This window comes from Gracilinanus agilis, chromosome 6 (assembly GCF_016433145.1).
Source record: "Gracilinanus agilis isolate LMUSP501 chromosome 6, AgileGrace, whole genome shotgun sequence".
Classification (NCBI taxonomy): domain Eukaryota; kingdom Metazoa; phylum Chordata; class Mammalia; order Didelphimorphia; family Didelphidae; genus Gracilinanus; species Gracilinanus agilis.
Window position 1 is genome coordinate 35,527,397 of NC_058135.1, and position 25,869 is coordinate 35,553,265.

At 36.3% G+C, this 25,869-nt stretch overlaps 1 protein-coding gene and 1 pseudogene across 1 annotated transcript in view; one reads left to right on the forward strand and one right to left on the reverse strand.

Annotated features, from left to right (window-relative positions):
* The window catches only part of FRAS1 (Fraser extracellular matrix complex subunit 1), a 545,529-nt gene that overhangs the window by 36,822 nt on the left and 482,838 nt on the right, over window positions 1–25,869 (forward strand). The window lies entirely within an intron of this gene.
* On the reverse strand, window positions 20,836–22,282 carry LOC123251327 (annotated as a pseudogene).

A 25,869-nucleotide genomic window follows, 5' to 3' on the forward strand; every position in this document is an offset into this window, starting at 1 on the left:
CCATCTTAACTGTCATCCTTACCCATTCAATCTACCCCACTGTGTTTATTTATTGATTCAGTCCCCAGGGAGTTCAGTCAGTTACATCTGTTAACCCACTTATTACCTAGTTAGTTAATCATTTTCTTCAAATGGCAAGAAGATGGGGTTCAGATTTTGGAACCTCAAGAAACCAGAAGGCAGTTGAGGGACAGTTAGAACAGCACTATAAAAGGAAGTGAGCTCCAGGCAAACCAACTCAGTCCCGAGTTTGGGTCAAGGGTGGAGGGAGGTCAGGGTAGGACTTTCCATAGAACCTTTGCTGATCCATATCAGGAATATCATTGTCTGTTCTACTGTGCTGATTTAAGCTGTGTCTCCAGTTCCCTCAATAGCTTGTACTCTGCTGGATCTATCTATCTATCTATCTATCTATCTATCTATCTATCTGTCTGTCTGTCTGTCTGTCTGTCTGTCTATCTATCTATCTATCTATCTGTCTGTCTGTCTGTCTGTCTATCATCAACTGATATCAAAATTAACATCCTCAAATCATTACAGAAGGTTTACAACCCATACCTGCTATCATCCTGCCAAGCTTATTCTTCAATTTATTTAGCTAGTGGTAGAAGTTAGGTAGAGAGTAGAACTCTGAGAAGGGCCTATCCCTGAAAGGGGAGGCTTGCCTCTGATCCATCTTGATTAGTTGATAGAGTGTACCTCATCCCTCTCTCCTCTCCCATCAAATCATATACCTTGTACCTTCCCAGTTTGTACCTTTCCCTGATAAATTAAAGAAGTTACCTTTGTTACTTCAAAGCTTTGGCTTATATAGTTGACCAGTTCTAACTTCATACATCCCTGAATAGATTCCTTCATCATAACAAGGCTTGGCAGTTAGTGAGGGAATCTTGATTAGAGGAATTCCTGTTATTTATTTTTATTTTTTGGAAAGCTTTTTATTTTTATTTTGAATATTTCCCCATATTTACGTGTTTCATGTTCTTTCCCTCTCCTCAAACCCCCCTCACCCCCCTTAGCTGATGCACAATTCCACTGGCTTTTACATGTATCATTGATTAAGTCCTAATTCCATATTATTGATAGTTGGGCTAGAGTTATCATTTAGTGTCTTTATCCCCAATAATATCCCCATCAGCCCATGTGTTCAAGCAGTTGTTTTTCCTCTGTGTTTCTCTTCCCACAGTTCTTCCCCTGAATGTGGCTAGTTTTCTTTCTCATAAGTCCCTCAGCCTTGCTCTGGATTCTTGCATTGCAGCTAGTAGAGAAGTCCGTTATGTTTTCTATTGTACCACAGTATATCAGTCTCTGTGTACAATGTTCTCCTGGATCTGCTCCTTTCACTCTGCATCAATTCCTGGAGGTCATTCCAGTTCACATGGAATTCCTCCAGTGTTTTATTCCTTTGAGCACAATAGTATTCCATCACCACCAGATACCGCAATTTGTTCAGCTATTCTAGGGGAATTCCTGTTAATATCCACATACTAATCTTATCTGTAGATCATACCTGTTAATCTGTAGTATCCACTCAACAGGCAGAACTTCATCTCTTGCCTTGTCTGTCAGTTTAAGAGATTTTTGATTTGATTCCCATTAGGGAGCTTCTCAGACCCACTTCCTGGGGGAACTGGTAACAACTGGCCCTGACTACACTGACTGCAAGGTGGTCCTGTGTGGCTGCTTTCCATCTACAGCCAAGAATCATCCTTATATTACCTATTTCATTTTTATTTACCTCTTTCATATCTGAGACCAGTGCTTTCACTGAGCCACCTAGCTTCACCCAAGTTACATTACTTTTTTTTTTTTCATTTTTAAACCCTTAACTTTTGTATATTGACTCATAGGTGGAAGAATGGTAAGGGTGGGCAATGGGGGTCAAGTGACTTGCCCAGAGTCACACAGCTGGGAAGTGTCTGAGGCTGGATTTGAACCTAGGACTTCCCGTCTCTAGGCCTGTAGTTACATTACTTTTTAAAAACTTTTTTTTGTTTAAAAAAATTCTGAATTTCTTGAATACCAAGAAAAGAATGTAAATTCCCATAATTTTAGCTTGCTTATTAAAATACATGAATATGTAAAATAGATATGAGACTGCTTACTATCTCAGCTGGGGAGAGGAAGTGCTCAAGACTCAAAATTCTTTTAAAAATGTTGGAAACTCTGTATATGTAATTGGGGGAAAAGGAAATTAAATTAAAAAAGAAAAAATACATGAATACATTTGATGTTATTTTCAAAACAGTCTTGCTTATCTTTTTTACCTTAATTTTCTTCTATTTTCTGTGCATCTTAAAAATTTCTTCAATTACTCTCTACTTTTTCCTCCTATCTTTTTTGGAGCTATAGCATTGTTAATTATCATCTTCTTCCGTAAAAGGAAAAAGAAAAACATAATCATTGTAACAAAAAACATAGAACAAATACAAATTTGTATATCTCCTTTATCTGAAAATGTTTGATTCTGCATGCTAAGTCCAATCATTTCTCTGACAAGAGGTACTGACAAGAGCCTGCTTCTTCATTATTGGCCATTCCATTGATAGACTTTTTAAATTTTTTGAAGTTATTTTTCTTTACAATGTTTTTAATGTAAAAATTGTTCTCTTGGTTCTGCTTATGTTACTTGGCTTCAGTTAATTCAAGTCTTCCAGGTTTTTCTTTCCTTATATTATTCTTTATGGTGAAATAATATTCCATCAAATTTATGTATAGGCATACCTTATTTTATTGCATTTCACTTTTCATATAATCTTGCAAATTTAAGGTTTTTGGCAACCCAGCATTATGAGAATCTCTGGGCAAGATTTTTCCAGACTGCATCTCTGTGTCACATTTTGGTGATTCTCACAATATTTCAAACTTTTTTATTATTATATCTGTTATGGTGATCTGTGGTCAGATATCTTTGATGTTTCTGTTGTAATTGTGTTTCACTTTTGCAGTTTATATGATAACAGAATTCAGTGTTCTTCAAATCCTTCCCCCTTTAGCTTTGTTTTATGTTTTGTGCACCTTCATTAGAATGTAAGCTTCTTGAGGTCAGGAGCTGCTTTTCTTTTTTGCTCATATTCTTAATGCTTACTTAGCATAGTGCCTCTTTCATAAGTCAGTGCTTAATAAATGTTTGTTTACTGACTGTTGATTGACCAGATTTTTCTCTGGTAAATCCATTGGTGTCATCTATGGTTTGTTCACTTTCTTTTTTCTGAGGTTGAGTTATTTAAAAATTGCTGTTTCTTCTTCTGATTATCCAGGTATTTGGGTGGACATCCAGTCGCTTCATTTACATTGCTAATTTTGCAGGCATATATTTGGACAGAATAGTTCCTAAGAATCTTCATTTTTTTTCCCTCTATTGCGACTTCCCCCTTTTCATTTTTTGTTACTGGCGGTTTTTTCCCCCTCTATTTTTAAAGTCAGACTAATATTTTGTAATAATGTTTATTATCATTTTATATGATTATGTATGATATATCTTTGTATTACATATAATACTTTAAGTTTTATTTTTTCAAAACATTAGCTTCTAACTTTGTTTTTCAATATAATATCATCTTTCTTAATTTAATTGATTTTCTTTCTAAAATTTGTTTAAATTTAAAAATGTATTATTCATTAATTTAAACCATTGTTTTAAGAAAAGGTTTTTTTTGAGTTTCAAATTCTTTCTTTTCCTCTAGCCACTGCCACCACTGAGAATGTGAGTAATATGATATCAATTTTGCATGTGAAATCATGCAAAGAATAGTTCCATATTAGCCATGTTGCAAAAAAGTGAAAAGAAAAGAAAAAAAAGTGAAAGAATGATGCTTCAATTTGCCTTAGAGTTCATCAGTTTTCTCTCTGGAGGTAGATCACATTTTTCATCCTTAGTTTTTTAGAATTGTCTTGGGATCATTGTATCACTGAGGATAGCAAAGTCTTTCACTGTTGGTCATCATACAACATTGCTGTTACTGTGTTCAGTGTTCTCCTGGTTCTACTCATTTCACTCTGCATCAAATCATAGGTTTTTCTGGAACCATCCTGCCTGTCATTTCTTACAGCACAATAGTATTCCATCAAATCATATGTTGTGACTTATTCGACCATTCCCAAATCAATGAACATCTCAATTTCTAGTTCTTTGCTACTTAACAAAAGAGATGCTACCAATATTTTTTTTTGTACATATAGAGTCTTTTCTCATTTTTTGATCTCTGGGATACAGACCTAGTAGAGGTGGTATTTCTGGGTCAAATGGTGATACATAGTTTTATAGCTCTTTGGCTGTATTTCCAATCATTCTCCAGGATGGTTGTATCAGTTCAAAACTCCACGATTAGTGAGTTATTATTCCTATTTTTCCATATCCCCTTCAGCATTTGCCATTTTCCTTTTCTGTCATGTTAGCTAGTTTGATAGATTTGTGGTGTTTTAATTTGCCTTTCTCTAGTCAACAGTGATTTAGAGCATTTTTCCACAACTGTAGATGACTGATTTTTTTCTTCTGAAAACTGTTGATTTATATCTTTTAACCACTTATTAATTGGGGAGCGACTTATTTTTCTTAATTTGACTCCTTTACTTATATATTTGAGAAATAAGGTCTTTAAGAAACTTGCTGTAAATTTTTTATATTACTTCATTATCTATGGTACCTTTGAACAAAATATAGTTTCCCTGATTATCTCTTTTAATTAGATCTGTTTTACTTTCATTTTGTCTAAGATCATAATTTAATTGATTCTCAAATTGTCCATTTTGATATTTAGCTGGTATTTAAAGTTTGTTGGTTCTCTAGATCTTTCTTTTATTACATGCCCAATTCTCGAATAGTTCTTTTCCTTTTTTTGTCGATGAAAGTGAAAATTTCCCTTCAGATCTGCTTTGGCTTCTTCCCAAAAGTTTTGGCATGTTCTCTCATCGTCTTTTGCTTTGAATGACCACCTTACTTCAGGCCTTTATTACTTTTTTTTTATTAGACATTTATTAATATTCGTTTTTAATCTGTTTACATACTTTATGCCCCTACTTTCCCCTTCACCCCCCGCTCTCCCCCCACCCATGGCCAACGCACATTTCCACTGGTTGTACCATGTGTCCTTGTTCAGGGTCTATTTCCCATTCATGTCCGCCTCAGCCCATGCATTCAAGCAATTGTTTATCTTATATGTTTCCTCTCCTGCAGTCCTTCCTCTGAATGAGGGTAGCATCTTTACCATAAATCCCTCAGAGCTGTCTTGTGTCATTGCAGTGCTGCTGGTACAGGAGCCCATTACATTTGATTTTACCATAGTATATCAGTCTCTGTGTACAATGTTCTTCTGGCTCTGCTCCTTTTGCTCTGCATCACTTCCTGGAGGTCTCTCCAATTTGCATGGAATTCCTCCAGTTTATTATTCCTTCCTTTATTACTTTTTACAATTAATTGGTCTCCCTTTGTCAAATCTCTTAGTATTCCAATCCATCTGCTGGAAAAAAATTACTTTGAAATTTTCCTTAAACTCAAATTTGACCATGTCGCTCCCTTAATCTATCAATGGCAATGGTCCTCTTTTCTCTAAGATAAAGAAAAAACTTTTGCTTTTCAAGCTGTATAACCTGGTCCCAGTCTTTTTTTTTTTTTTTTTAATCTTCATTGGCTCTTTAATACAATATGTTCCAGTCAAACTTTCCATCTCTTTGTTCCTTACATATGATATTCCATCTCTGATCTCCGTGTGTGTGTGTGTTTTTGTTTTTGTTTTTGTTTTTTGCAACCAGTCTAAGTACAAAATAGATCCAAGTAATTTGTGATGCTCCTCTGATGCTTGGCTTATAGACCTTCATAGGCTACTCAGAGGCAGGGAAGCTTCACCCAGCTGAACCAACTCGAAATGTCCTAAGTACATATTCTTGTTGAATATCCTTCCGGTTATGATGAATAAATATCTTTTCTTTAAGGTAAGTATCTCAATTCATTTTAATACTGAATTTTCTCTACAGAGGATTTCCTGTTAATCATAGGATCAAATATAAAGTGTTCTATTCAGCCTTTACCTGACTCCGGTTTCTATTACCAGCCTCACTGAACATTACTTCCTTTCACATTCTCTGCAATCTACTCAGTTTAGCCTTCTTTCTATTCTTTACCTGCGACCTTCTGATGTCTTTGTATGTCCATATAAGGAATAAACTCCCTCTTCCTCTGCCTCCTAGAGGCAGGGTTCTTCTGAACTAATCCCTTCTTCAGGGTCCTTCTGAACTAATCCCTCTAGATGAAGTCTATCTTAGTCCCCCAACTTGTAGTTCATCAACTCTCTTCTTTTTCTTTGTATTTATCCTCTTTATGTTAATTCTGCATACATTCATATATTTACTTCCTAACCCATTTAACATGTAAGTTATTTAGAGAATAGACTATTTCATTTTTTTGTCTTTATATTCCTGATAGCTGGCACTACTGTGTCTGGCATGTAGTAGATACTTACTACATCCTTGTTGATTGATTGTGGTGTCCTCTAGCAGGATGTGATTTTTTTTGAGGGCAGGGACATTTTTGCCTTTGTATGTATAGAACCTAACCTAGTTCTTCATAATAATAATAGTTAGCATTTATATAGGCACCTGAAGGATCTGGCTTTCCAGAGCCAAGATGGTGGAGTAAGGAAAGAATGTTCTGAGCATACATTTATATCACACGTTCTATGTGCCAGCCACCATAATAAGTGCTTTGTAGATATTATCTCATTGGTTCCTCACAATAACCCTGGGAGTTAGGCACTGGTATTATCTTCATTTTACAGTTGAGGAAACTGAGATAAATGAAGTTTATATGACTTTCCCAGAGTCACATAGCTAGGAAGTGTTGGAGATATGATTTAAATTGAGAAACATAATGGACACCTAAATATTTGTTGATTGATTGTTTGAATCAACCTCCTTAGCTTTCCTTGGCAGTATCATTATTATTAATGTTCATTGTACTCTCTAGTTCTTTGGAAAGGATGAGTGGGGGGATAATAATTCATCTCTTCCTCACTCATTTTTAGCTAGTACAATAGCTTTTGGGAAATGGGTTTGCATGTAAAATTAATTTCCTTGTTTTATGGATAAGAAATCTTCCTTCCCTTTTCCTCCCAAACCATTTATTTGCTTTCACAATCCTGAACCACAGGTCTAGGAGAGACTAGACTAAACAAAACTTTTCAAAGGATTAGGCAGTTGTTAACTTATCCAGAGCTTGTCTAAATCCTTTTTTGAGAGACATTACATAGGAACACGAATCAGACGCATTCATTAAGCTAGATACTTCTAAATTGGGTTTTTGACACCTTTATTTATTATTTTGTGCATGAAAAGGAACAGTTGGCACTGTCCTAATCTTAGCTGAGACAATCAGAATCTTTATTTGGAGATAAAATAATAGAAAGTATGAATCTGACTAATAACTACATACATTTGTAATAATCTTTATAGTCTTACCAGGAGATTTTGGACTTAATTTGTATGTTTAATGATTGGGAGGCCCTGATTCAGTCTTTTATTGACTAACTAGTAAGTTGTATTTTTTTTCTTTTTAACTTCTCTTCCCATAATTTATTTTACTTGAGTCTCTTTTACTATAAATGCAGTATTGGAATTTGCTTCTGGATGGAAATCTAGCTCGGGCTGGGACTACAGCTGATGTAGTTATTTTCTCATTAAGCCTTTTCAGTACACCCTCAATTTCACATGCTACTAATTTTGTCACTATAATGATTAATATGAAACCCCTCTTCTCCCAGCAATAGAATAATATAAAATCCCATTATTTGTAGGATTGGTAATAGCCATGCCATTATTAGCTTTATGAGGTTGAGTGGCTAGATTGGCAATATTGTTGACAGATGTGGAAAACTTAAAACTCTCTTCTTTATTAGATTCTATTTATTTCAGCACAGATTTGGGAGATGTGATGAAATCTATGCCTTTATTCTTCCAAGTTTTATATAATTTCCAATATTGTTACTCACTATTTCCAATATTGTTCCTATTTGTAGGAGGTGGTAGAATGAGAGGGCAGGGGCAGACACACACATATACATATATATGTATATACTGGGTATGGGATTGTAGGCAACTTACTTTACCTCTCATTGTTCCAGACAACTCTTTTCTTTTTTCTAATTTTTAAAAATTCTGAACTTTCTAGGCAACCTTCTAAGACTGAGTTGCATTGTAGGTGTTGATCTATATTGTTATGGTGTCCTTCCTTAGGAGTTCCCTATTGTTACGATTAAAAATGATGAGGGCGGAGATCAAAAGGGAGAATAGTATTTTAATAAAAACCATGCTGATAGAGATAAATCATTAGACCACGTGCTGGTAAGAATTCAAAACTGCCGCCCCAGCCATTATTGTTACCTCCGTGCGCTCAGGTAGATAAAGAGCTAAAGAGAGCTTACTTTCGGATTTCCTCTCATTTAAACTGTTCTCTGCATGGTGACGCAGGTGTCCCCACGCCCAAAGAACCAGAACCGGAAACCCGTTGGACCATGGGAAATGTAGTTTGATAGTTCCCACGTGTCCATAGAAAATATATATACTTTTAGATGGCATATCCCAAATTCCAATTTTACACTATGCCAATGAAATATTGGGTATGGAACAAAAATTTTTTTCCCCAGAAAACCCAATATTGGACAATTTTTGAATAATTAGATCTGTGATATTAGTTAGATTTTTAAACTTCCTTTGTAGGAACTCACTAATATAGTTATAGTGATTGTTGAGCTATAGTAATTGGTGCTCTCCCACAGGAATTAAAATATTTAGCTGATTAGACACTTAATGGAGACAATATTAAATCAACACCTGGAATATTAGAACTCTTAGCTTTTATCTTAACTGTTTGCTATTGGGGCTAAGTAGGATTTTAGGAGCAACCAGCCCATTAACAATTATCAATTGATTTTATTTATTTAAGCATATTTGTATTCTTCCCAGGACATAAATTCTGTTGAAGACCACTTTTGTTAATGTGTTTTGTCATTTGGACCTTTTTTTGTTTCCCCTCATTTTTTCTGTTCTCAAGTTGTATACTTCTTTCATTCCTCCTTTTGGTTTTTAAAATGTTTTATAATCTTGTTCCAGACTATCTTTTCAGAGTGTTTATACATTACTCTTCCTCTCAAGCTATACTGGCCTACCTATTATATGTGAGATTCTGTCTTCTTTTCTACCTTTGTAGAGGCCGGTTTCTCCATGCATGAAATACTCTCTCCTCATTTCTGCCTCTCAGAAATCCTTTGCATTCTTTTAGACTCAGCTCACATCTTCTTTCACGAGGCTTTTCTTTTTTTTTTTTTTTTTGACATTTTTTATTAACTAATTTATTTTTTTAGTTACATATAGAAATACATTTTGACAATTGTTTTTGGACATTTTAGGATTCTGATTTTCTTTCTCCCTTCCCCCCATCCCATAGGCAGTAATAGGTTATACCAGTGTTTTTATGCAATACATATTTCCATATTGCTCATTCCATGACAGAAGACACATCACACAGAAAGTAAAAAACTCATGAATGAAATAAAGTAAAAAACAGCATGTTTTGATCTGCAATCAGATTCCAAAAGTTCCTTCTTTGGTTGTGGATAGCATTTTTCACTATGGATCCCTTGTGGATATCTTGAGAACTTGTCTGACTGATAATGGTTTAGACCTTCACAGTTGATCATTATATAATATTTCTGTTACTGTATACAGTATTCTCCTGTTTCTGCTCACTTCATTTTGTATCAGTTCATATAAATCTTTCTAGGTTTTTCTGAACTCAGGATGTTCATTAATTCTTTTGACACAAAAGTATTCCATTATAGTCATATATCACTACTTGTTCATCTATTCCCCAAGTGATGGGCAATTCCTCAGTTTTCAATTCTTCACCACTATAAAAAGAGCTGCTAAAAATATTTTTGTACAGGTAGGTCCTTTCCTCTTCTCTCTGATGTCTTTGGAATACAGATCCAGTAGTGATATCCTGGGGTCAAAGAGTATACATAGTTTTATGGCCCTTTGAGCATATTGCTCTCCAGAATGGTTGAATCAGTTCACAGTTCTACCAACAGTATATTAGTGTCCCAATTTTCCCATGTCCCTGCCAATATTTATCATTTCCCTTTTTGATTTGATAGATGTGAGGTGTGAGGTATTATTTCAGAGATGTTTTAATTTAATTTTTCTAATTAGTAGTGATTGGGAGCACTTTTCATATGCCTATGGATAATTTTAATTTCTTTGTCTAAGAACTACCTTTTCATATCCTTTTACCATTTTCAATTGGGGAATGCCTCTTCTTTCTCCAGAAACTTCTTTCTGAGATTACCTTTTGTTTACATTGTTTATATCATTTGTATACATTTTTTTGCATGTTTTTCTCCTCTTTAGGAAGCAGGTTGCCTGAAGGCAGGAAGCATATTCATTAAAAAAATCCCTATAGAGTTTGAAACACAGTTCTTTTTAGAAATTATTTATTATTTTAATTTTTAAATATTTTTCCATTTTTACATGATTAATTTTCTTTCCCTCCCTTTTCTCTCTCCCCTTCCCAGAGCCAACAAGCAATTCCACTGGATTGTACAAATATTATCACTTGATACCTTTATCCATATTATTCATTTTTGCTATAGAGAGATTTTTTAAATGCCTAAACCCCAAATCACATACCCAAATAAACATGTGATGTGATGTCATATGTTTTGCTTTTGCATTTCTATTTCCATAGTTCTTTCTCTCGAAGCGTACAGCATTCTTTTATATAAGTCCTTCAGGAGTGTCCTGGCTTGTTGCATTGCTACTAGTAGCAAAGTCCATTACACTGGATTGTTCCACAATGTTTTACTTTCTGTGCACAATGTTCTTTTGGTTCTGCTCATTTCACTCTGCATCAGTTCATTAAGGTTCTCCCAGTTTATATAGAAAGCTTCCAGATCATCATTCCTTTGAGCACAGTAGTATTCCATCACCAACAGATACCAAATTTGTTCAGCCATTCCCCAATCGAAAGGCATTCCCTCATTTTCCAGTTTTTTTTTGCCACCACAAAGAGCGTGGCTATGAATATTTTTGTTCAAGTCTTTTTCCTTATTATCTCTTTTTTTTTTGTATTTTTTTTTTATTTTAAACCCTTAACTTCTGTGTATTGACTTTATAGGTGGAAGATTGGTAAGGGTAGGCAATGGGGGTCAAGTGACTTGCCCAGGGTCACACAGCTGGGAAGTGGCTGAGGCCGGATTTTGAACCTAGGACCTCCCGTCTCTAGGCCTGGCTCTCAATCCACTGAGCTACCCAGCTGCCCCCTCTTATTATCTCTTTGGGGTACAAACCCAGCAGTGGTATTGCTGGATCAAAGGGCATGCAGTCTTTTAAAACCCTTTGCACATAATTCCAAATTGCCTTCCAGAATGACTGGATTAATTCACAACTCCACCAGCAATGCATTAGTGTACTGATTTTGGCACACAGTTCTTGGCATGTATTAAGTGCTTAATAAATGTTTGTTGACTGACTTTTCATCTTCTTTGAGCAAGGCACCTTGAGAATTGGTGGTAAGGGTGGTTCAAAGACAAATGCAAAATAGTCTCTGTCCTTGAGGGGTTTATATGCTAGTGGAGGAGACAATTTATATATATGACACATACAAAATTGATCCAAGGTGAAGATACTTTGCCTCTGCTAGGGTGGAACAAGCTGGGCCTCTTTTTTTTTTTTTTTTTTTAAACCTTAACTTTTGTCTTTGTGTTGCTACTAAGTATTGGCTCAAAAGGCAGAAAAGTGGTAAGGGCTAAGCAATTAGGGGTGTTACTTGCCCACAGTTATAAAACTGCATAACGTTGACCCAGCAATACCACTACTGGATCTATATCCCAAAGAAATTAGAGATTTTTTTTTTTGCAACCCTTACCTTGTATCTTAAACTCAATACTGTGTATTAGTTCCAAGGCAAGAGTGGTAAGGGCTAGGCAAATGGGGTTAAGTGATTTGCCCACAGTGATACAACTAGGAATGATCTAAGGTCAGATTTAAACCCAGGACCTCCTGTCTCCAGGCCTGGCTCTCTATTCACTGAGCCACCCAACTACCCCACACTTAGCCTCTTGTAGAAGCTGATGATTGAATTGCATCTATCAGGAAACCAAGAATTTTAAGAAGTGGAGGAATGGAGGGATTAGCATGGGGGACAGCCAGCTCAAAGGCATAGGGACCTGAGATGAGCTATTAAGAATAACAAGTAGACTAGTATGCCTTAACTAGTTACCTAAATGAAGAGATAGCTTATTGCCTTTTCTAGCCTCTTAAATTGGTGGCTTTTTCTGGCCCAGTCACCAAAAGCTTTTGATACCATTCTCCTCACCTGTCCCTTATCATGGGGTCCAAAGGGTCAACCTTAACCTGTTGTTTAACAAGGGGACGGACCTCATATCTCCAGGAAGGGACTCAGCTTCATGGGAAGGGATCTAATCTAACTCTTTGCTACACCCGACCCTCCCCATCTCAAAAAATGTTCCCCTATAACTCCCCAGTGCTTGCAGGCTTCAGGCCATTGGACTAGGAACTGGGAAACTTGGGTTATGGTTTTTGACTTCCACTACCTAGCTATGTGATCTTGGGCATTTAATTTTACTTTTTTGTGCTGGAGTTAACTCATCCATAGACTAAGTGGACGTCTAAGGTCTCTCTATAGCAATATTTTATGTCATTTTCCTTTTTCTTTTTGTTAAATATAGGATACTAGTTGTTTTGAGACTAGACTAACCATTTATATTCACATAAGGCCAATAAAAGAAGAATTTTGAGGCTCTAAGGACAAAGAAACATCACAATGGAATTACAAACTGTTTACCTAAAGCTTGGGAAAGTTCTTCGTTATGCTGTTTGTAATAGCCAAATGATTAACTAGGAACTTGAAACTGAGTTTGTCATGAGAAGTGATATATGATGTGAATTCAGAAAGGATGTTTGCATCTGGCAATCTGGTATTGCACTGCAGTCCTTTTAACATTATTTATCTTGGGGGACACCCACTACTTAAACATTTTCCCTCCTTTTAAACAGTTTACAAGAGGCCAAGGCCAGTCACATAGTTTTGAAGAGACTTCTTTTTGATGCAGTCTTTTTAATTCCTGTGAAATGATCAAACCACACTACAGGTGAATTATATACTGAGAGCATACCCTTTGGGAAGAATTTTCTATGTTCTTTTTAAGGGGATATAATTTTTAGCATTGTTAACACTGTAAATTATGAAACACATGTCAAAGCCATCATTTGGAAAGGCTGAAATTCCCTATTGCCTCTTAACTTTGCCTGTAATCAATTTCTTTTACTATTAATTTGAATTATGCTCTTTTGAAGTACTTATCAATGGCTGCATTTCACTGAGTTCCTTGTGAACTCTTTATTCAGTGATATTGTTTTCTTTTTTAAATTAAGTTTTCTTTCTTTTTCAATTTTAATCCATGGCTCAAAGGACCAGTTGTATGGAACTGTCTTCTCATTAGTCGACATTAATTCCTAGATCTCTGTGTCTACATAAGGGATGGGCAGAGTTGGTAGGAGCTGGAGAGATGAGAAATTTTTTAGGCTCTTCTGGCTTCTAGCTATGAGAGAGAACATGAGACTTTTCATCCTCCCTTTAGCTATCTGAAGGCAAAGAGACTGAGAAGAAGGCAACATGTAGAGAAGCTGGCAATCTCCATCCTATTCCTATCCCCAGCTTACTACACTAGAGACTTTGGAGAATTTCCTCTGGGATGATATCTGGAACTCTCTTGGTTGAACCGAGTGATCCTGCTCCCAGTGAGAGATCTCCTTCATTCTAGTGCCTGGTACATGTCCTCCTATGTATACTTTCTCTGATTTCTGATTTGCTATTGACTTGGATAAATGGGATTATTTGCTATTTGCCATATGTGTCAATTGTAGAACTCGTATCTGGTGGAAAAGGGGTCAAGTTTTGGATAAAGAACTTAGGTCATTCTTTCCACAATAAAGAACAGTGTTTAGGAACTATATATCTCTTGAATTTGAAAATGAATTCCTCTAGACTAAGAATAATAATAACTATAGATCTAACCTAGTATCGCCTTTTTCTGAAGAGATCAGAGTGGCCAGATTCTGCTCCTGGTCCCTCCTAACAGGAATCAAAGTCTCCCTTAGAGAAGGATGGGAGAAGGGAAAATTCTAGAGATATCTATTCTTGCCTTTATGGTACCTATTTCTAGACAGACTCATGTGGACATATATAACCTACATGGGCAAAAACAAGGCTGTACCCTCACCCAACTCCCTTTACACAATTAACATGGATTTATTTTTTGAAAAAATAACCAAAATTCAATAACAAGTATTAATTGTCAATTAAATCAGATTCCTCATTAATTTCCACTCGTTCTTCGCCTTGATGCTGGCAAATCAACTGGGGCACATTGAGATTTATTTGGTCAAGGTGAAAGAGCTAACTTTCTCATTTGGCCTTTGATCAAGTCGCACTGGCCGAATGAGCTTTTGGACATGCCTTAATTTGGGTTCTTGTTCCTCAGTAAGCAAGCATTTATGAAGAACTTACTATATGCTAGATTCTGACTTATTGTAGCAACTCCTCTTGGGTCTCTATTTCCACTGACAATTTGAATGTGTGGAGGCGGGTGACCACCCTAAAGATTGTAGGGATAACACCCAAAGTATTGGAGATATGCTCATGAGTCCCCACTGTTGTATTCAGTTTTGATTATCCTTTTGTTTTTGTTTCATATATTACAATCTTATTTTATTCTGAACTCACATACATAGAGCATTTTCATACATACAGCAGAACACAAAAGTGGAGTCTGTCAAACATTGGATATTCATTTCATATGGTTTCCTTTTTTCCAAAAGTATAAAAATAAATACTACATATTATTTGCAAAACTGCTGGAATTCCCTGTGTTTCATTTTGAACTTACTTCTTTTTTCTTCTGTGCATTTAAAGGAAAAAAATTCTTGATCACATAGTACTTCTGGTCTTTATTCTATGTTCCTTAAGTCTGTTTTCTTGATCCTTTAGTGACATTGAAAACTATAGCATTGAAAACTATAGCATTTATATAAGGTTGCTCAACAAGAACTTATGGTATCATGTTGGATAGGATAGAATGCTAGATTTAAGTTGTCTGTGCAAATAACATCAAATAATCTTGAATCCAGTAAAATTTTTCAGTAGCTTGTAAAATTTGTATTGATTTCCATGTTTAAGAGTCTTTTCCTCTTCCTTCCTAAACTTGGTCCTTATTTTTATGAGGCCAAGAAGCTTCAGACATCTGTTTGCAAAAAGCATTGTATTAATCTACATAGTATACAAAGGTGATACTTATGATCCACCATCAGATGGCTATATGTTGCCTGGATTGCTTTTTTTTTTTTTTCTTGTACATGGCCCAAATTCACTATAGTTTTTTATCTAGTTGTCATTATGATCAAGCATGAGCTTATGGCAGAGCTGTCTATTATTAGGGATGATATGTTCAGAGTTCATCAAACTCGGGTTTCCAAGAGAAACAGCTGAGAACGGAAATAGAAAGGAAAGCTAGAATGAAGTCAATTTCCTTTAGGCCCAGTGACTAATTTTTCTTTGCAGTATGCTCTGATTTTCTAGATGTAATTATTCTCAGAACTGTTTTCAAGCATTTTTCATTGTAATTGTAAAGAAACAAAAGGGCATCTATTTTTATCTCTTTGGGAAAATGCATAAATAAGCAACCCAGAAAAGGAAGAGCATAACAGATAATTAAAAACTAAAAAACAAATCCCATCCTAAAAGCGATATCTGCAGTACCCTTTGTGTTTCGGCATTCTTCTTAATTTGTTTTGGATTAAATATAGTTGTTTGTTCAAAAGCAGTTTATTCACTAGAGTTCAGGATTATCTCCACCCTAGTGGATCCTCTGTTCCTACCCACTGTCCCCTTTTTTGGGGAGGCTAGCAGGCCTAACATCTAAGAGGAGGTGGGAGTAGTCATGGCATTGTGTGAGTGACTTAATCTTTGGGGGATGGCCAGAATGTTGGGTCTGGAATCAGGAAGACCTGAGGTCAAACCTGCCTCAGACACCTACTGTTTGTGTAATCCTGCAGGAGTCATTTATGTCTATTTGCCTCAGTTTCCTCAGCTGTAAAATAGAGATCATAATTGGTCTTCCCTTCTAGAGTTGTGAGGACCAAATGAGATAATATTTGTAAAAAGCACTTAAGGCATTATAGTAGGCGCTACATAAATGCTTTTTCCCTAACCCTTTCATCCCCTTATATATCTTCCCATGGAATGCCTACCATTTCTCTTTGCCAATAGTTTTAGTTACCAAGAACTGAGTAATGTGATAATTTTTAGATTTAGACCTTAATTAATTAATTAAAAAAACCCTTACCTTCCAATTTAGTATCAATACTGTGTATCCAAGGCAGAAGAGCTGTAAAGGCTATGTAATGGGGGTTAAGTGACCAGGGTCACTCAGCTGGAAGTATTTGAGGCCAAATTTGAATCCAAGATTTCTCAGTGACCTCAGTTTAAAATTTCAACTTATAGTTAATCACTTTACACTTGGATATTTTAAAGGATTTTCATATGTCCATTTTGCATAGAATTGAATGCTGTAGCTGGTTTAGCTAAACATAATTTAATGAGCAGGTAGGTGGCTCATTGGATAGAGAGCCAGGCCCAGAGATGGCAGGTCTTGGGTTCAATTCTGGCTTCAGATACTTCCTAGCCATGTGACCCTGGGCAAGGCACTTAACCCCAGTTGTCATTACTGCTCTTCTGCCTTGGAACCAGTACTTAGTATTGATTCTAAGATGGAAGGTAAAGGTTTAAAAAAAAAAAAAAAGGAAAAAAATTGAATGCTGTAATTCGACCCCAAAGAAGAGATGAGAAATTAAAGGAATAAAACAAGCAGAAAAAGCAAATAAAAATGCAAAATGAACCTCTCTTTTTATCAGAAATTAAGTGTTGAACGTGACATGGACTTTAAATTGATGTGTGGTGGGTTAGTTTTGATAAACTGTTTTTTTCATTCTTTCTGTTTTTCATAAGGAACACCTCATTAGGTAGGGAAGTGAGCAAGGAGATATCTGGAAATAAAAGTTTGGTTAAAACAAAAATTTTTTTCAAAAGGAGGAGAAGGGAACGAGTATATATTTAATATTGTGTGGCAGGCACAATGCTAAGTGCTTGGCAAATTTTATCTTATTTGACCTTCAAAACAACTTTGTTGGGAGATAGACTCAGTTGTTTTTTTTTAAACGAAAAGGAAAACTAAGGCAGAGAAGTTGAAGTGATTTGCTGGGGATCACACAACTAGGAAGTATTTAAGCCAAATTCTAACTCAGGTCTCCATGACTCCAGGTCTAGTGCTCTATCCACTCTACCTCTAAGGAGTCTTTTTTTCCCCTCTGAAAACCCTGAATCAAAAACTAGAAAATGAAATTGATGGATGTAATTTTAGTCTGTGAAAAGTGCCAATGGTAAAATAGTAGGATAAATTATAAAAGGGAAAAACCTCTGGCACTCCCTCTCTTCAGGCATTTTCTCTGATTGTCCCCATGCATGGAATGGCTGTCTTCCTCATCTCTGCCTCCTGGCTTCTCTTGCTTCTTTCAAGTCCCAGCTAAAATTCTACCTTCTATGGGAAGTCTTTCCCAATCTATCTTAATTCTACTGCGCGCACGTGCACGTGTGTGTGTGTGTGTGTGTGTGTGTGTGTGTGTGCGCGCGCGCATGCTAGAAGCTGAATCTATTGCTTTTTATAACTTTTGTACAAAAATGACTTGGGGAAACAAGAATATTATATTTGGAGATGCTGACCAAATTTAAATATCTATGTATATGTAATCTATTAGGAACCAATGTAGGACCTTTTTAATAAACCTTTTCTAAAGTAGATGTAGCTGTTTCTTCTCTTTTTGTAACAGCCAAAGGTTCAGCTAAAACGGAGACAAAGGAAATGTAGCTTCTCTGAGCTCATCTGCAGAGCCCAAGCCTGTATTCTTTCTTCTGCATGAAGGAAATGTGACAGTGTGTGAGGGAGGGTGTCCCACACTGGCTGGTACAGTTTTGAATAATGGGCTACTCATATGCCTCCCTCTACATTTTACCTGCTTGTTAACAACCTGTGCTAAAAGGGTGCTTTACTATAATTTCTGCTAAGACCAGTTGGTGGTGGGAAGACTATAAGAGGCTGTGCTCTAAACTTCAACTACTCTTTAACCTGAAACCTGCACCACTGGATCGCCCTTTCTTGAGTGGTAAAAATTGGTGATCCTTCTCATTCTCAGGCTAACCTTCCCTGCAGCAGAGGGGCAGGAGGCTGAGGGATGGTACCAGACTCTCACCTCCTAGACCTACCCTTTCTAGGTGCCTGATAGAAGTGGCCACCTTTAAGGATACTATCCAGGCTGTATAGGTTGTCAGTTCTGTAGGGTTTGGTGGGAAAATATTGTATAGGTTGCACTCACTGGCCTCCCAGTCCTTAGCTGTTGGCTCCATGGTATTTTTTAGGTGGTTTTCTTTTGCAGGTTCCCAGAATCTTAGTCATCAGGTATCTGACCAGTGTTTTGTGAACTTATTGATCACTGGCTCCTCAAACCAACAACTCCTCTTTGATGTTGGAGGAGCTTTGAAGATCGGTATGTTTCTGAGATCTCTTCAGTAAGCTCCCTGAAGAACTTGTAAGTAAGGAAGTCTTTATCAAGTTGGACTTTGTAATTAGCATTATAGTGAGTGACTCAAATCTTATCTGGGTCAGTTTGTCTTGACTACTTTCCTTTGGGCCCTTCTCTTTTTAAATGATTTCCCATTTATCTTTTACTTATCATTTTAAAAAATCAAAGATATTTTTTCCCAATTACATGTAATAATAATTTTCAACATACGTTTTCCAAAATTATTTTAATTTTTTTCCCATTCAAAAAGTATGATTAACCTTATTTTTAGATTAATAGTGATTATATGTACTTTAAGTACAAGAAATGAGAAAAAGGGAAAAAAATCAATTATTCTATTAAAAGATAATAGGAAAAGCAATAAGAAAATTGAAAATAAATTCAGGGAGAAAAAGCAAGCAAAAAAATACAATGTGATTGCAAAAACAGCATCCATTAATCTATGAAATGTTATCTCCAATGCATGTAACAGGAAACAATCAATCAGTTTCAATACAAGATGCTCTCCTTACATGTGAGCAATGAATCCAAGAGTCCTTTTCTCCAATTTTTATAGCTGTTGGAGTGGTTAATAATATTTGAAACGGCCCTTCCCATGAAGGCTGAGTTGTTCCAGTGTGCTGGAAATTCTTTATATATACCTTGTCTCCTGGGTTCAGGCCATGAAGTGAAAAGTCTATTGGTCCTACTTGTGCTGCAATTCCTGGAGTTCACGCAGTTTGTGTTGCAATTCCTGTATATAGGAAGCAATAGAAGTATCTCCTCCTAATAGTGATGTATGTGCAGGTGAAAAAGGCTTAGCCTATATAGGGGGATGTCCAAAAAAGCATCTCATATGGTGAGATATGTAGATCTCCCCTGGGCCTACTTCTAAGATAAAATAGAGCTAGAGGGAGACAGACAGTATTAAAATATTACATTTATACATTATATGTACAAATAAGTTGTGATGTTTTCCACACGCAATGCATTGAAACATTTTAGGGAAAATAAACTAATAGTGCAGTTTCTTCAAAAGAAGAAAAGATTTCACAGGTCGAGTAGCAGAAATAATAATAGTGTAATTTTTTTCTGATGAAGTCCAGTTTCTTAGCTTCTGAGCTAAAATATTTACATAGAAGCTTTTCTTTTTACACCAAGTTCTTGAGTGCTCCTGCTTTGAGTTCTTACATTATTTTTCCAGTAAGTTTTCTAGAAGCCACTGTATATAAATCTTTATTCTGCTTTAGTCTTTTCTACTTTAAATCATCTCATATTGTCCTTTTTTCATAATGTACTTTTTGAGGGGAACCCTAAATTTCCTGAATATAAATGACTTTAGTCTCTACAGTTTTTAAAAAGTACCTTAAATGGGATATTTTCTTTGATATTTTCATAAAGCTATTTTTCATATAAAAATTTTCCCTACTAAAATCATTGTGATAATATACAAAGGTTTTATATTAAAACAACCCATATATTAAAAAAAGCTCTGATTAAGATGTACACAGCTATTTTGCTGAATCTGGAGTTTAGAAAAGCCAACCTTTTCCTTGTTTTATCTTCTTTGTTCTTACCCAAAGATTATGCTGAAATTCACAAAAGTTCATATATTTTGGAGCAGAACACTATGGCAGCTATAATGAAAATGTCATCATCTTATTCTATAACTTAAACCCTTGTAAACAGTCAAGAATTTTTTCAAGAATTAACTGAATAGCACCAATCAAATGAGTTCTTGAACTTCCAGAGTACAATTTAAAGTGACATTCATCTAGTCCAAAACATCTCAAACAGTAACATTCGTAATTGATCAGAATGAACTCTGTTGCACGAGACCCAGAAATGTAGCTAAGGTAAAAATTAGACTGACTACATAGTTCCTGGATCTGTATTCACCCTGGGAATGAAATACTAATATTTGTAAACTAGTTCAGCTGTTTTTTTTTTTTTTTGACAGCTAAGATCTGAACTATGGTTATCCCATTCTGAATGGGCAGAGGCTTTTAACTCGTTCATGGCAGTGTAATTTCTGAATTGGTTAGGACTATTACTAAAGTTGTTTTAGCTTTTTTAGTACTCCAAAAGGAATATAATATTCTACTGCCAAGTCAGAACAAATCCGCTCAGCAAGCTCTCAGTTCAACTTTGCCTTTAGTGTTTTCCAGGGGATTTTTCTGTGCTCTTTGGTGGTGTCATGATGCCTCCATTGCACACTGGTGACAACTGTCCTACCTTTGTGAAAGCTGACACATAATTGACTTCCTCCAGCATAGCCAAATAATTTGTGTGTGTCTGGATATTATGTCTGTCTTCTACAGAAATCTTCTTAAAAATCTTCAGTTTCACTGGAGGTCCACCCTTCACTACTCTGGCAAAAGGTACCATCCATTCTACACATTCTGAAATATTGTCCCAGTCTAAACCTGACACTTTCTTAACAACTTCAATGGAGGTAAAATGGCATAAAGCAGCTGCCACCAATATTCTATACTGGAATTCTAATGAGTCAATAGAGAGAATACACAGATCCAGGAGCTGGGCTATCTGAACAAACTTTTCCTGGGAATACTGAGGTAGGAGTACTTTAGGAACATCTTTTTTTATTTTTTTTATTTTAAACCCTTAACTTCTGTATATTGACTTATAGGTGGAAGAGTGGTAAGGGTAGGCAATGGGGGTCAAGTGACTTGCCCAGGGTCACACAGCTGGGAAGTGTCTGAGGCCGGATTTGAACCTAGGACCTCCCATCTCTAGGCCTGGCTCTCAATCCACTGAGCTACCCAGCTGCCCCCCTAGGAACATCTTTTAAAGCATCGACTTGGAGAAAGACATTCAACCAGGCAATAACTGTTACTGGACAGAGCTCCCACTTTAAAGCCTTTAATATAATGAGTTCCATCCCTAGGATATCATCTTCACTGCAAGCACCATCAGTAACATAAGCAAATTCTTGTAATTTAGGAGCATAGATTTCTTCAAGTTTTGCAGCAATGAATAATGAGGTAATACCAATAAGCTGAAGCATATTTTTGTTTATATCCTTTTGGGTCAACATAAATCTATCAAAAAAATCTTGAGCAAGATAAAACGTTTCCCTGTGAAGTGTATACACTTCACATACCTCTAAAAGCCAGTCTAGAAGTATTGATCTCATCTGTGGTTCTAAGTCAGAATATAGCATTTCAAAATGTTTATCACAAACATATTTGGTCTCCTTTTTTAACATATTAAACCAGACATCCTTAGAACATCCCCAACTTAGGTCAGGCAGAGGTGAAGGATTTATAAAAAGGTTTTTAAACCTGTAGTTAGTAAACCTGGAGAAGTCACTGGTGACAGTTTCTTTGTGTGGGGTTTCAATAATAATGCAAGGAGTGATACTCCCAGATAACGCAGGTGGCCAACAATTCCTAATTTCATATTGTTGTCTCTTGGCTCCAGTCTCCTCTTTTCTTTTCTTTACATCCTGAGTCGTTTTCCTCTTTTTGGCTTGAAGGAATTGGGTTTCCTGGGGAGAATCTGTTTGACTAGCCTGGGGCTGCTGTTTAGCTTGCAAACAGCTACTTCATCTTGACATTTTTTCCTTTGGATTCTTCAAAAGTTCTGCTCCACCATCAGCCCTGATGCAGATCTGCTCTCGTTTTCCAAAATTATAAGATCCCAACTGTTTCTCTCCCTTCCTTCCCTCCTCCTACTCAGATCAGGTAAGCAATTTGATCTGGGCCATACATGTGTTATCATGCAAGACACTTCTATATTGGTCTTTGTTGTAATAACACACTCATACAAAACCAAAACCCCAAAATAAAACTATACCTATTTATCTTTTTTTTATTAAAAAATTTTTTTTATCAATTATAGGTAGTAATAAATTTCTACACAAATTTTCCTAAGCTATATGATCAAACTTATCTCTCTCCCTCCATTTCCTCCCCCCTCCTGCTGCTGGCAGGCAACTCAATCTGTGTTATACATGTATTATCATGCAAAACCTTTCCATATTGTTCATTTTTGTTAGTGAATAACCTCATAACACCAAAACCCCAAAACATAAACCCAAATAAACGATTGAAAAATTGTACACTTTCATCTGCGTTCTGACTCCCAACAGTTCTTTCTCTGGAGATAGATAGCATCCTTTCTCATAAGTCCCTCAGAATTGTTCTGAATCATTGGATTGCTGAAAGTAGCTAAGTCTCTCACAGTTAATCATCATACAGTATTGCCATTACTGTGTACAATGTTCTCCTGGTTCTGCTTATTTCACTCTGCATTAGTCCATGAAGTTCTTTTCTACTCTTTCTGAAATCATCCTGTTCATCATTCCTTACAGCACACCTATCTATCTTTTTTTTCTATTTATCTTTTATAGAGCTTATTTTTACATGATTTGTCTGCATGTTGTCTGCCCAATTAAACTGTATGCTCCTTGAAGGCAGGCACTTTTTTTTTTGCCTCTTTTAGGCACTTAATAAATGTTGACTGATGACCCTCTAAATATAAAGGGGGATTGACTAGAGAAGAAAGGTATTTTTCAAAAACGCTATTTCAGTCTTGACCTTTTCTTCATGCTAACTGATGAAGCAGTCACTTGTGTTTTCCAATATAGAAACTTGGTGTGGCATTCTGACGACTTATTTATAACCTACCTCCAAAGATTACTTTATATTCATGAAGGAAAAGCTCAATTATGCATATAAAACAGTTGGTAGCTATGCTTAACATTGTCAGGATGAAATGTTATCCTGCTCGTACTATGGCAGCATGCCTCTGAACAAAATTATTCCTTGTTCCCCACCCCCATCCCCTCTTTCTCATTTTTTGAGGGAGTTCAGGAAATCAATTTGCGTTCAATTTCTTGTGGCGGGTAAAACCTGAATACATGTACAAAGCTGATGAGTGGAGTATCAATGGAATCTCTGTTAGCTCATTTTTCATCAGGAAGATACATTACTTCCCCCAAGCCGTGATCTAGGACTATTGCCAAGTGGAGTTAAAAAAATACGCAAAACCCAACAAACAACATAATTCTTCCATGCAGAGCTTTCCCTCTCCCTTTTTGCTTATCATACTGCCTGCTGGCAAACCCATTTAAAGCAAAAAATCCACTGATGCCTTTGCCTACAGCTGTTTCTGAGTCCCACACTCTTCTACTGATTCAGACATTTTTCCTCTGATGGGACTGAAAGGAGAGAGAGAGAGGGAGAGGGAGAGGGAAAGAGAGAGAGAGAGGGAGAGGGAGAGGGAGAGGGAGAGGGAGAGGGAGAGGGAGAGGGAGAGGGGACCTTTGTATTTATAGATTTATGTTGAAGTAGAAAGTAGAAGCAGCTTCTGTGGAAGATTTATCAGGTTTAGTTGGGTATACTTAACAGTTGAGTGTCTGAATAAACTCTTGGGTAGGACTCTGACTTCTTATAACATTAGCTGAAACTAAAGGTCACATTTAGAAAGTTTTCCCTACACTAAAATCTCAGCCTGTTTCTTTCAAAATACTTCTATCGATTGCCTAAAACGAAGCTTTTGTTTCTTTCTTCACTGCCAGTCTTTCAATTGAAGTAGAATGGAATGAAGTACTCCTCAGATCGCTTGGTATTGATCTGGCTCATTTGAAAATGGCCTTGGTAGTCAGAACATGATCTCTTAATAACTTTGTTACGTCATCATTCTAACATGGTCCATCACTGGGCATTTTCTTCCCTCTTGAGAGTATTTGGCTTCAATTGATGTGTGAGATTCCTTAAAGAAGCAATTGCTTAGGTAAGATACCAAAAAAGACAGTGTATGTACTTATTTTTAGCCATCTAAAAATGTCATTGGTTAGCAGGAAAGTTGATCCATTCTTTTTTTTTTTTAAATTTTTAAACATTTATTAATATTCATTTTTAACATGGTTACATGCTTCATGCTCCTACTTTCCCCTTCACCCCCCGCACTCACATGGCCGATGCACATTTCCACTGGTTTTAACATGTGTCCTTGATCAAGACCTATTTCCAAATTGTTGTTAGTTGCATTGGAGTGGTAGTTTCGAGCCTACATCCCCAATCATGTCCTCCTCAGCCCATGCGTTCAAGCAGTTGTTTTTCTTATATGTTTCCTCTCCTGCAGTCCCTCCTCTGAATGTGGGTAGCATCTTTACCATAAATCCCTCAGAATTGTCCTGTGTCATTGCTTTCTGCTGGTACAGAAGTCCATTACATTCGATTTTACCACAGTATATCAGTCTCTGTGTATAGAGTTCTTCTGGCTCTGCTCCTTTTGCTCTGTATCAGTTCCTGGAGGTCTCTCCAGTTTGCCTGGAACTCCTCTAGTTTATTATTCCTTTTAGCACAATAGTATTCCGTCACCAGCATATACCACAATTTGTTCAGCTATTCCCCAATTGAAGGACATACCCTCCTTTTCCAGTTCTTTGCCACCATAAAAAGCGCAGCTATAAATATTTTCGTACAAGTATGTTTATTTATGATCTCTTTGGGGTACAAACCCAGCAATGGTATGGCTGGGTCAAAGGGCAGGCATTCTTTTATAGCCCTTTGAGCATAGTTCCAAATTGCCAGCCAGAATGGTTGGATCAGTTTACAACTCCACCAGCAATGCATTAATGTCCCAATTATGCCACATCCCCTCCAGTATTCATTACTCTCCCCTTCTTTCATTTTAGCCAATCTGCTAGGTGTGAGGTGATACCTCAGAGTTGTTTTGATTTGCATTTCTCTAATTATTAGAGATTTAGAACACTTTCTCATGTGCTTATTGATACTTTTGATTTCTTTACCTGAAAATTGCCTATTCATGTCTCTTGCCCATTTATCAATTGGGAAATGGCTTGACTTTTTATACAATTGATTTAACTCCTTGTATATTTGAGTAATTAGACCCTTGTCAGAGATATTTGTTATAAAGATTTTTTCCCAATTTGTTGTTTCCCTTCTGATTTTGACTACATTGTTTTTGTTTGTACAAAAGCTTTTTAGCTTAATATAATCAAAACCATTTACTTTACATTTTGTAATTTTCTCTAACTCTTACTTGGTTTTAAAATCTTTCCTTTCCCAGAGATCTGACAGGTATACTATTTTGTGTTCACTTAATTTATTTATAGTTTCTCTCTTTATATTCAAGTCATTTACCCATTCTGAATTTATCTTGGTGTAGGGTGTGAGATGTTGATCTAAACCTAAT